General features: G+C 37.2%; 1 pseudogene; it reads right to left on the bottom strand.

Moving 5' to 3' along the window:
- Positions 1 to 1,417: 1,417 nt before the first annotated feature.
- Positions 1,418 to 11,365, bottom strand: part of LOC138819131 (ER membrane protein complex subunit 2 pseudogene) — a 50,493-nt pseudogene continuing 40,545 nt past the window's right edge.

Below are 11,365 nucleotides of genomic sequence, written 5' to 3'. Positions count from 1 at the left end.
GCCGCGTCACCACATCTTTTTGCTGGTGAATTGAGATAAGCATCTCATTTAAATATTAGAATATATATTATCTTGTGATTGGTTAAAGTGTTTACGAATTTCAGTTAATATTGATAGAAGCATGGCTCAAATGAGGTATATTTATTCCATTTCTGAGTCTCATGCCCTTTCCTGCAGGGGCTGGCTTTGAAGCTTGCTTGTCGTCGTCAGTTCTCAGCCTCCTTCCTATGTATCAAGGATGACAGGTGTGAGCCACCAGTCCCCTAAGACTCCAGACCTAAGTCAGAGACATGGAGGTGAGCGGCGCACACGCGGGGTCTTGAGCTGACCGGCACACGGCACATGGCACACCGCATGGCTGCGCTTTACAGTGCATTCCAATGCCGATGCGTCCTCCACTCAAACATTTGACTCATATATTCTTGCATTTCGTGTTTATTTCCTTAACTAAGCCTTTACTACAAACAGGTCATAAAGTCTTAATTTTTCTCACCCTTGGTAGGTTTACTTTGGATCTGCAGAGGGTCTGTGTGTGTGCCTGACAGTATGTCTTCATCTTTTTCTATGCATTCATCCATCATGCCCACATCAATTCATCAATATTTACCACTGAGAATCCATCAACTTTCCATTCCATTTATTGTTAAGTATTGCATTGCTAATTAAGTTCTTTTTTAAATACTTCATTTTTTTTCAAAATCCAATGGAAATTCTTAGTATTCTGTTAATCCTTTGGAATTTATAAATCATGTTTTTTTTAAGCCAATTCCAAGAAATGGCTTAGGAATTATGACAGGAATTTCTGTAAATTTCTAGTTAGTTGAACATGATCAGTATTTTTGTATTGTCTTTAAGACCAGGAAATCAACCTTGTTCTTTCATTCAAGAATAGTTAAAATAGTTAATTTAATATTTTTTAAATATGTATATGCACTCTACATTTACAGTATTTCTTCCTATGCAGTTTCTATTTTTGACAGTATTATAAATGGCTTCTAATGCTATTACTAATTGCTGTTACTGGAATATACAGAATGCGTATTTTGTTTTCTGGTTTCCCAGAATTGGTTTGTAGGACACAAAGCAGAGGTCAAAGACAAAGCAGTTACTTGGCGTTTCTCAAGGTTGTCCATTCCTGCTTCGGCCCCTTTCTCCTGACTGCCCCTGCTCGCCCAAGCCATCAGCCTACCTCCAAGTTTCAGTGACATTAAAGTAGTTTAACATCGTTCTTCTCTTTATGGTCACGATTTTGTTGTTTTTACGTCAGTAAATGATCTGCTTAGGGAGAGCGTGTTTTTCTTTTTTCTTTTTTTTGCAAGTTTAATAAATCATTACAGTTTATTTAACAAGATTATTTATACATCATATTGTGATTTAAAAGCAGTTATAATATATATATGTGATATGAAGAGATTGATGTACAATCAATAGGTCTTAAATCTTTTTTCAATGGATTTTCTCCATTTTCCTGCTTAGTAGTAAAAGGCATTTTTAGGTTTATATAAACACATTCTTTACAACCACTTTCTTCACAGAAAATTAGAATATAAATAGCAATGGGCATTTAGTAAATAAGTCACAGGCCAATCAGTTCAATTGTGCAGTTGTAGAATCCAACGTCAAAGAGTTTCTGAAACTTTAAGACTGGGTGATCTGCAATGTTTCCAACATGTCTTCAACTGCCTTAAGAGAGTATTTGGTTTCCTTCTTACTTCGACCTGCAAACTGATATGCTCTGTTTATCTGACTAGCAGCCCAACTAGCATATTTCATGTTGTCCTTTTTCATTTTTGCACTTGCTTTTGGATTTGAAGCAGTATGACTTACAGACATGTAAAGACCAAACAATGCTCTCATATTTCTGTTGTTCAATTTCAATGCCTGTGCAAAATACTTTCTTGAAAGTTCAAGATTTTCAAGTCCACGTTGGGTATATTTGACTTCAGCATACTGCTGACAGTATAAGTGGTTGTGTGGATTAGTCATCATAAGCTCTTCTAAACAAAAGGCTGCTTTTGCATAGTCATGTTCATTGATATAAAGTTCTGAAATTTCATGCCAGGCTTCTTGGTCTCCAACAAATTGTTTCAGATACTCATTCAGTTCCCGAATGGCCTCCACATTTTTCCCCTGGGCTTTTCGAATGGCAATCTTCCGCTTTCTTGCAGCAGTGTTAGTTGGATCTTCTTGTAAAATTCGATCATATAGCTGTATAGCATCATCATATCTTTCCATAGCTTCAAATCTCATGCCTGTTAATTGCTTGACTCTGTGACTACCAAGAAACTGTCTTCTTAACTCCTGAAGACAAAACAAAGCCAAATCATTGCGAACATAGTCCAGGGCTACAATCATTACCTGCTCATATATGATCCAAATATCATCTCCAAGTTTAGAAGCATAATCATTAATTAGTTCTTCTCCAACTTCTACAATTTGTTCACTATTCCGTGTATTTTCCTCTCTCCATTTTCTCATCTTATCTCACATTTCTTCCCAGGTGACATCGTAAAGCTCTGAGACCTTCGCCATCTTCCTAGAACCTAGAGGCAGGAGGGAGAGCATGTTTTTAATGTTTAGTTTGTTTCAGTTTATTGGCTGCTATCTTGAAATTAAAATCAGGAGTGGCTCTTAAAGTTTCTTTTGTGTAATTTCTCAGTATATATAATAGTATATGCACCTTGACTTAATCAATTAAAATATTGTACACTTATATTTTCATAAGTGAGTTGGTAGGATCTGCCACTGTAATATTCTGTTTCTTGATCTTGATGCATTCTTTAGAAAATGTTTTGAATAATTTGCATTCAATTTCATTAAGTTTTATTTAGAACTATTTTTTCTAAGAAAATGTTGATCAATGTAGCATGTTTAGATGTTTTATTCAAAATAACAACCTTAAAGCTGTTGCCAATGCTAAAAAGAACTATTTTCTATTTCAATGAAATTGATAAGGTGAGTTTACATTACAGAATGAGTATTTGTATTTTGTATGAAGATGTCTTGAAGTGACACATTTAGTTAACTTATGTAATGTGCTTACATATATTGAAGGTGATGGGTTGACTTGTGTCTCCCTAACCCCTCAAAATTTGTCAAGGTACTAAGCCACTACACCTCAGAATGTGTCTACTTGGTGACAGATTCTTTCAGAGTTAGTTGTGCATTAGAACTGTATCCAATGCAAACTGTCCCATGACTTTATGATACAAAGAGACCCCTGAGAAGGGGGATCCTGAGAAGACACTGGGAGAGAACCACATGGATACCAGAGGGATGAGAGTTCAGAAGAGGCCAGGACCCCTGCAAACTGCACATCGGATGTCTAAAAGCCAGGGTTCTTAGAAAACAGTATCTTTCTTTATCCAGTCACCCTGTCTACAGCAGGGTGATATGTCAACCTTACCAAGTCATACATATTTTCCCCTTGAACAAAGCAGTTTATGAATACAATATACCCCAATCAATATCACCCCTTTCAGCATTCTCACCCCTTCCTCCCGATCCACATCTTCCCTCACTCTTCTTAATTTTGGAAGATGTACACTGCATTCTTCACTGCATTCCCCCTCTTCACTCCTCTACTCCTTTCCCTTTGACCCCACCTCACTCCTTTCCAGTACCTGCTTCCTGGTGTTTATTTTGTTGAACTTTGGCTTCCTAAGGAATTACACTATTTGAGTTCTCCCTTGAATCTATTGTATTTCAGTTAATACATTTGTGTACACTTATACATAACCCAGTGTAATTACTTATGAGTTTGTAAGATAAATCTGCCTCCCACATTAGAGTAGATACAAATGTTTTAAATGTTTTTAAACATTTTAAAACTTTTTAAAAAGCTTCTCATTTAAACATTTTAAATGAGAAGTAGAAATAACCTTTATTCCTGGTTTTATAACTATTTAATGTTATTTGAAGATAGTAATTGTGCATTAGATTGAAGATAAAGATAATAAAATATATTGGGCACTGGTGGCTCATGCCTATAATCTAGCTATTCAGAAATTCTGAGGATTGTGACTCAAAGCCAACTCTAGCAGATAAATCCATGGCACTCTTTTTTTTTTTTGAAATACAGAGAGTAAGATCTTTATTTCATGACACAAATAAATTCTGCATGGATTATAGACACCTTCTGTCTCCGAACTTAACTGCTTTGGGGAGATGTTCTGTACATTTGTCAAATGGATTTCTAAGATACTCAGCTTTGCTACGTTTTTTCTAAATTTTATTTTATTTTATTTGTGAACATACTGTACAGAGGAGTTACAATTACATAGGCAGGATAATGCGTACATTTCTTACCAAGCATTGCAGCCTCCTCCTGTGTTTACCCTTCACATCCCTTCCCAGCCTCCCCCTCCCCCCAATCCCAATCCTTCTCCTCCCCCCCCCCCCCCGCACCGACGTTGTAAAGCTCGTTTTGGACATGACAACTTCTACTTCTCATTGTTGCAACAGGTCCACCTGTATCCTTAAACAACTGGTTTTTCCCCATCTCCTCCACAAGTTATACTGACATCAAATATAGTGAAAGCAGGGGTTATACTGTGGGGGAGGGACATACAAAGCAACAAAGAGATAATCTTATAGATGCGTTAAAAACACATGCATGAAAGAAAAAAGCATTAAAATACACATCTAAGGGTTCATTTTCCTGACATCACATTATCTGACCTTTTCCGCTTGACTCATACATATACTAGATATTACAAATAAGGGAAACCATGGGACCTATGTTTCTTTGGGCCTGGCTTACTTCACTTAAAAGAATTTTTTCCAAGCCTTTCCGTTTCCTAACAAATGGGGCAATGTCATTCTTTCTGATGGAGGCATAGAATTCCATTGTGTATATATACCACATTTTCTTGATCCATTCATCTACTGAAGGGCATCTGGGTTGGTTCCATATCTTAGCTATGGTAAATAATGCTGCAATAAACATAGTTGTGCTGGTAGCTTTAGTGTGGTCTTGTTTGTAAACATTTGGGTAAATGCCCAAAAGTGGGATTGCTGGGTCATAGGGGAATTCTATGTGAAGTCTTTTGAGGAACCTCCATACTACTTTCCAAAGTGGTTGAAAAAGTTTACATTCCCAACAACAATGAAGTAAGGTTCCTTTCTGTCCACATCCCCTCCAGCATCTGTTGTTGTTAGAGTTCTTGATTTTTGCCATTCTAACTGGAGTGAGGTGATATCTCAATGTTGTTTTGATTTGCATTTCTTTTATGGCTAGGGATGTTGAACATTTCTTCATGTGTCTATTGGCCATCCTTCTTTCTTCTTCAGAGAAGTTTCTCTTTAAGTCTTTCGCCCACTTATTTATTGGGCAGTTGTTTCTTTGAGGATTTGTTGTTGGGGGATTTAATTTTTTGAGTTCCAAGTATATTTTAGATATGAGACCCTTGTCCGTTGTATGGCTAGTAAAGATCTTTTCCCAATCCGTGGGCTTTCTATTGATCTTGCTAGCTATGTCATTTGCCCTGCAGAAGCTCTGCAACTTTATGCAATCCCATTTGTCCAACCTTTCTTTGATTTGTTGTGTTTCCAGGTCTCTATTCAGAAAATTTCGGCCTGAGCCAAGGAGACCTAGGGTTTCTCCTATTCCATCCTATAATGTTTTCAGAGTGTCTGCTTTGAGTTCAAGGTCTTTGATCCATTTGTAGTTGATTCTGGTGCAGGGTGATATATAAGGATCTAGCTTAAGTTTTCTACATGTAGTTAACTAATTTTGCCAGCACCATTTACTGAAGAGGTTGTCTTTCTTCCATTCTATTGTTTTAGCTCCCTTATCGAAGATTAGATGGCTATAGGTCTGTAGGTTCATTTCTGGGTTTTCAATTCTATTCCATTGGTCCTGAGGTCTGTTCTTATGCCAATACCAAGCTGTTTTGATTACTATGGCTTTATAGTAGAGTTTGAAATTTGGTATTGATATTCCTCCAGCAGTGTTCTTTCCATTGAGGAGGGTTTTTGCTATTCGGGGTCTTTTATTGTTCCATATGAATTTTTGGATTGCCTCTTCTATTTCCTTGAAGAATGAGGTTGGAATATTGATAGGTATTGCATTGAATTTGTAAATAGCCTTGGGAAGTATTGCCATTTTCATGATGTTAATCTTTCCAATCCAGGAGCATGGGAGGTTTTGCCATTTTTTACGTTCTGTGTTGATTTCCTTTTTTAAGATTTTAAAGTTTTCATCATAGAGGTCCTTCACTTCTTTAGTTAAGTTAATTCCTAGGTATTTTATTTTTTGTGGGGTTATTACAAATGGAGTTGCTTTCCTAATTTCAGCCACACTTTTCTCATTGTTGGCATACAGAAAAGCCATTGATTTTTGGGGGTTAATTTTATAACCTGCTACTTTGCCAAAGTTTTGAATCAGCTTGAGTAATTTGAGAGTGGAGTCTATGGGATTCTTTAAATACAAGATCATGTCATCTGCAAAGAGGGAGAGTTTTATTTCTTCTTTCCCTATTTGGATCCCCGTTATGTCTGCATCTTGTCTTATTGCTGTAGCTAGGCATTCTAATACTAGATTGAAGAGAAGTGGAGAGAGTGGGCATCCTTGTCTCGTTCCTGAGTTAAGAGGAAATGGCTTTAGTTTTTCACCATTGAGTATAATGCTGGCTGTAGGTTTGTCATATACAGCCTTTATTGTATTGAGGAATGTTCCATGGATTCCTAATTTTTCCAGAACCTTCATCATAAAGGGGTGTTGGATCTTGTCAAATGCTTTTTCTGCATCTATTGAGATAACCATGTGATTCTTATTCTTGCTTCTGTTGATGTGATGAATAATATTAATTGATTTGCATATACTGAACCATCTTTGCATCCCTGAAATGAATCCTGTTTGATCATGGTGTATGATTTTTTGGATGAATTGTTGAAGTCGATTGGCCAAAATTTTGTTGAGAAGTTTTGCATCAATGTTCATCAAAGAAATGGGTCTATAGTTCTCTTTCTTTGATGAGTCCCTTCCTGGTTTTGGGATGAGGGTTATGATGGCTTCATAGAATGTGCTGGGTAGTGAGCTTTCTCTTTCAATTTCATTGAAGAGTTGGAGGAGTATTGGTGTGAGCTCTGCTTTGAAGGCCTTGTAAAATTCCGCTGTAAAACCATCTGGTCCTGGACTTTTCTTAGCTGGGAGGTCTCTTATTGCTGTTTCTATTTCAATGCTTGATATGGGCCTGTTAAGCTGGCTTAATTCATCTTGGTTTAGTTTTGGCATGTCAATATTTGCTAGGAAAAGGTCCATTTCTGTCAAGTTCTCAAACATATTAGCATAAAGTTTTGAGAAGTATTCCCTTATAATGTTCTGAATCTTGGTTGTTTCCATGGTGATGTTTCCATTCTCATCTCTGAGTTTATTAATTTGGGTGCGTTCTCTTCTTTTTCTGATAAGATTTGCTAAGGGTCTGTCAATTTTGTTAAGTTTTTCGAAGAACCAACTCTTTGTTTTGTTGATTCTATAGTTTTTTTGGATTCTAATTCATTTAATTCTGATTTAATTTTGATTATTTCTTTCCGTCTACTGGATTGGGGTTTATCTTGCTGCTCTTTTTCAAGGAGGTTTAGATGTGTCATTAAATTGCTAGTTTCAGATCTCTCCAATTTGTTGATGTAGGAGCTCAGAACTATAAACTTGCCTCTGAGTACTGCCCTTGCTGTGTCCCAGAGGAGCTGGTAATTTGTGTGTTCATTTTTGTTGAATAGCATGAACATTTGAATTTCCTTTCTAATCTCTTCCATGACCCACTCTTGATTCAGCAGTGTGTTGTTCAGCCTCCATGTGATACCGGACTTTCTTAGGTGGCTTTTGGTGTTGAGTTCTAATTTTATTCCCTTGTGGTCAGAGAGAATGCAAGGTATAACTTCAATGTTTCTGAATTTAGACAAGTTTGCTTTGTGGCCTAAAATGTGGTCTATTTTAGAAAACGTTCCATTTGCTGCTGAGAAAAACGTGTATTCTGATGCTGCTGGGTGAAATGTTCGGTAGATGTCTGTTAAGTCTAGTTGATCTATGCAGCTGTTTAGATCTGCGGTTTCTCTGTTGAGTTTTTGCCGAGTTGATCTATCTAGTGTGGAGAGTGGTGTGTTAAAATCCCCAACAATTAATGTCTTTGGATCTATATGGGATTTGAGGGAAAGTAGTGTTTCTTTGATAAATTTGGGTGCTCCATTGTTTGGCGAATAGATATTTAGAATTGTAATATCCTCCTGAAGGAGAGATCCTTTAATTAGTATGTAGCGACCTTCTTTATCTCTTCTCACGAATTTTAATTTGAAGTCTATTTTATCTGATATTAGGATTGCAACTCCCACCTGTTTATGGGGGCCATTTGCTTGGTAGATTTTGTTCCAGCCTTTAACATTGAAAAGGTGTTTGTTTTTACGGGCAAGATGTGACTCCTGCAGGCAGCAGATAGAAGGGTCTTGTTTTTTAATCCAACTAGACAGTCTATGTCGCTTAATTGGAGAGTTCAGTCCGTTAACGTTAAGAGATAAGACTGAGAGGTATTTGGGAGTTCCTGCCATGTTATCCACCTTCTTGGGGGCTGCTAAAACTGGGTTCTTCCTATGGTTCTTGGATTCTCAGTTTGGGTGCAGTTTCTTGGCCTTTGTTGCGGTCTTGTTGGTTTTCTATGTGTAGGACATCTTTAAGAATCTTTTGTAGGGCTGGTTTCGTGGAGATGCATTGTTTCAATTTTTCTTTGCTATGGAAGGTTTTAATTTGGCCTTCAGTTATGAAGGAGAGTTTAGCTGGGTACAGTATTCTTGGTTGATAGTTGTTTGTTTTTAGGGCATGGCATACGTCATTCCAGGCTCTTCTTGCTTTGATTGTCTCTGCTGAGAAATCTGAGGTGATTCTAATTGGTTTCCCTTTATAGGTGATTAACCTTTTCTCCTTGACAGCTTTAAGGATCTTTTCCTTGGTCTGAGTTGATCCTGTGTGGATGATAATGTGACGGTGGGACGTCCTATTCTGGTCTGGTCTATTTGGGGTTCTAAAAGCTTCTTGTATCTGAATAGGCCTATCTTTTTGTATGTTTGGGAAGTTCTCTGCTAGGATCCTGTTAAACAAATTTCCTAGACCATTAACTTCTGTTTCTAGGTGCTCCTCTACACCTATTATCCTTAGATTAGGCCTTCTGATGGTGTCTTCCAGGTGTTGGATAGATCTATCATATTTCTTGGACTTGTCTTGGATGGTTGTATGTTCTTTCTCTATAATATCTAGGCTGTCTTCAATCCCTGAGATTCAATCTTCTGCATGGTCTAACCTGCTGTCAAGACTCTCTACTTTGTTTTTTATCTCTTTTCCTTCTAATTGGTCAGCTTTGATGGCTTCAAGTTCTTTGCTGAAGTTCTGTTTTAGGTCTTGTATGAATTTCTTTACTTCCTTAATTTGGTGTTCAATGTTTGTTCTCAAATCACTTAGTTGATTGGTTATGGTTTCTTTGGACTCCCATTCCTTCTGTTGGGTTCCATTCGGCATTCCCTTTGTGGTCTCCCTGACTTCCTACAGCTCTTTGTTAATGGATTCCATGAATGCCTTTAGTGATCTTTGTGTATTCTCTACCTGGTCTCTCAATTCCTGAATTACTGTTTGATTAGCTTCCTCCCGTTTGTGGGATTCCTGCAGTTCTCTTTCCTCCCGTTCGTGGGATTCCTGCAGTTCTCTTTGAGTGTTCTCAGCCTGCTCACGCCATTCCTCCCTTTCTCTTTGAGTATTCTCAAGTTGTTCATGCAAATCCTGTATCAGTTTTTGAGTAGCTTCCTCACGCTTATCATATTCCTGTATAAACTTTTGGGATGCCTCCTCTCTCTCCCTATCACGCTCATACAGAGTCCTTTGTAAGTTGTGAAACTTCTCATTTATCATGTTTGCCACCAGTGTTTGTAGAGCTATTTGGGAACTCTCCTCTGGATTGTTCATTATCTGATCTGACCCCTGATTATCAAGATTGGGAATTGAGATATCCGGATTTGCCATTTTTCTTGTGTTTTTCCAGCTTACTCTGCCCATTTCAGATGAAAATAGCACCAGTTTTGTGCTAGAACACTATCTTAAGGCAACCATCAACCAACGTTTGCATTTATACAGTCAGTAGTCTACAGATACAATCTAGTTCAACAGATATATCTATTCAACATCAAACACCTATATGTTAATGGGCTTCGAACCACAGAGAAGAATTTGGAAAACCAGGAATTTTTAGGGTTAGTGAGAGATGTGGGTAAAAAATAGGAATAGATTGGTGTGGGGAAGCACAGGGAGAGTTAACTATGTCTTAATCTCAATGCAGGAAATAGGTTGGGTAGGATGTAAGTAGAGAGAGAGAGAAAAAGAAGAAAGGGAAAGGGAAATGAACAGAGACCAGAAAAAAAAAGAAACGTAAAAATTAATATAGTTATGGATATTGAAAGACCATCTATTTAGAGAGGAATGTGAATATATTGAGAAAACAGGAGGGAGATAGAGGAGATGTGAAAAACTTAAAAAAATGCTTAAAATATTATATAGGTATAAAGAGGTAGTACTGCTATTAAGGAATTTAACTCTCAGAGGTTTTGGATTGAGTAATAAATTTGTGGATTAAGTGTGTACACAATGGGGGATAGGGTCTACTAGTTAACTATGGGTTTATCTGAGGATGTGCAGGACAAGAGTTAAGTCACATACAGAAGAACAAAAGAGAGGAAAAGGTTAAAAGGATAAGAAAGGGAGAAAAAAAAAGATCAGAAGTTCAGTAGAGCTAGACAAAAAACAAAAAGATAATTAAGAAAGAAAGAAAAAGAGAAAGAAGACAAGAAAAGAAAGGAAAACACACATTCACGTATTCCTAAAATAAAAACTATAAGAGGGAAAAAAAAGTTCCTAGAAAACAATTATTTTTTCAAAAAAGGCAAAAATTAAAGATTAATAAAAGTTTTAGAAAAGGAAAAAATTTTTTTATATATATAAGGTACCAAAAAAAAAAAAAAAGAAAGAAAAGAAAACAGAAAAGAAGAAAAAAAAAAAAGTTCTTTGATTTTTTTTGGAGGGGTAGGAAGAATCCTGTATCTCCCTTTTGTCTGTAACCAGCCTTTTGTTGGAGTCTCTGGTCAGCTTGAGGTCCTGTGGCTTGATTGGTTTCTTAAGTCAGTTTGTTCGAACAGGCAGAAAAATGCTCTGCTTTACCCAAGATTTTGAGATCCCCCTCCCAGGTTAGGTTAATGGGAGGGTGATCTGCTTTGAGAATCACAAAAGAGGGGTGATGAGGCTAGGTTCTGGTAGACTTGAGGCCTTTCAACATACAGTAGCTTTTCCCTGGGGCTATTTTGTGAAAAACTCACAGAGCCCAGCCTGGAGCCA

Source organism: Dipodomys merriami, unplaced genomic scaffold, assembly GCF_024711535.1.
Source record: "Dipodomys merriami isolate MVZ:Mamm:240054 unplaced genomic scaffold, mDipMer1.0.p SCAF_8, whole genome shotgun sequence".
In the NCBI taxonomy this organism is placed as follows: Eukaryota; Metazoa; Chordata; class Mammalia; order Rodentia; family Heteromyidae; genus Dipodomys; species Dipodomys merriami.
Note: the sequence above shows the minus strand (reverse complement) of the source record. Positions and strands in the feature narration are given on the sequence as shown.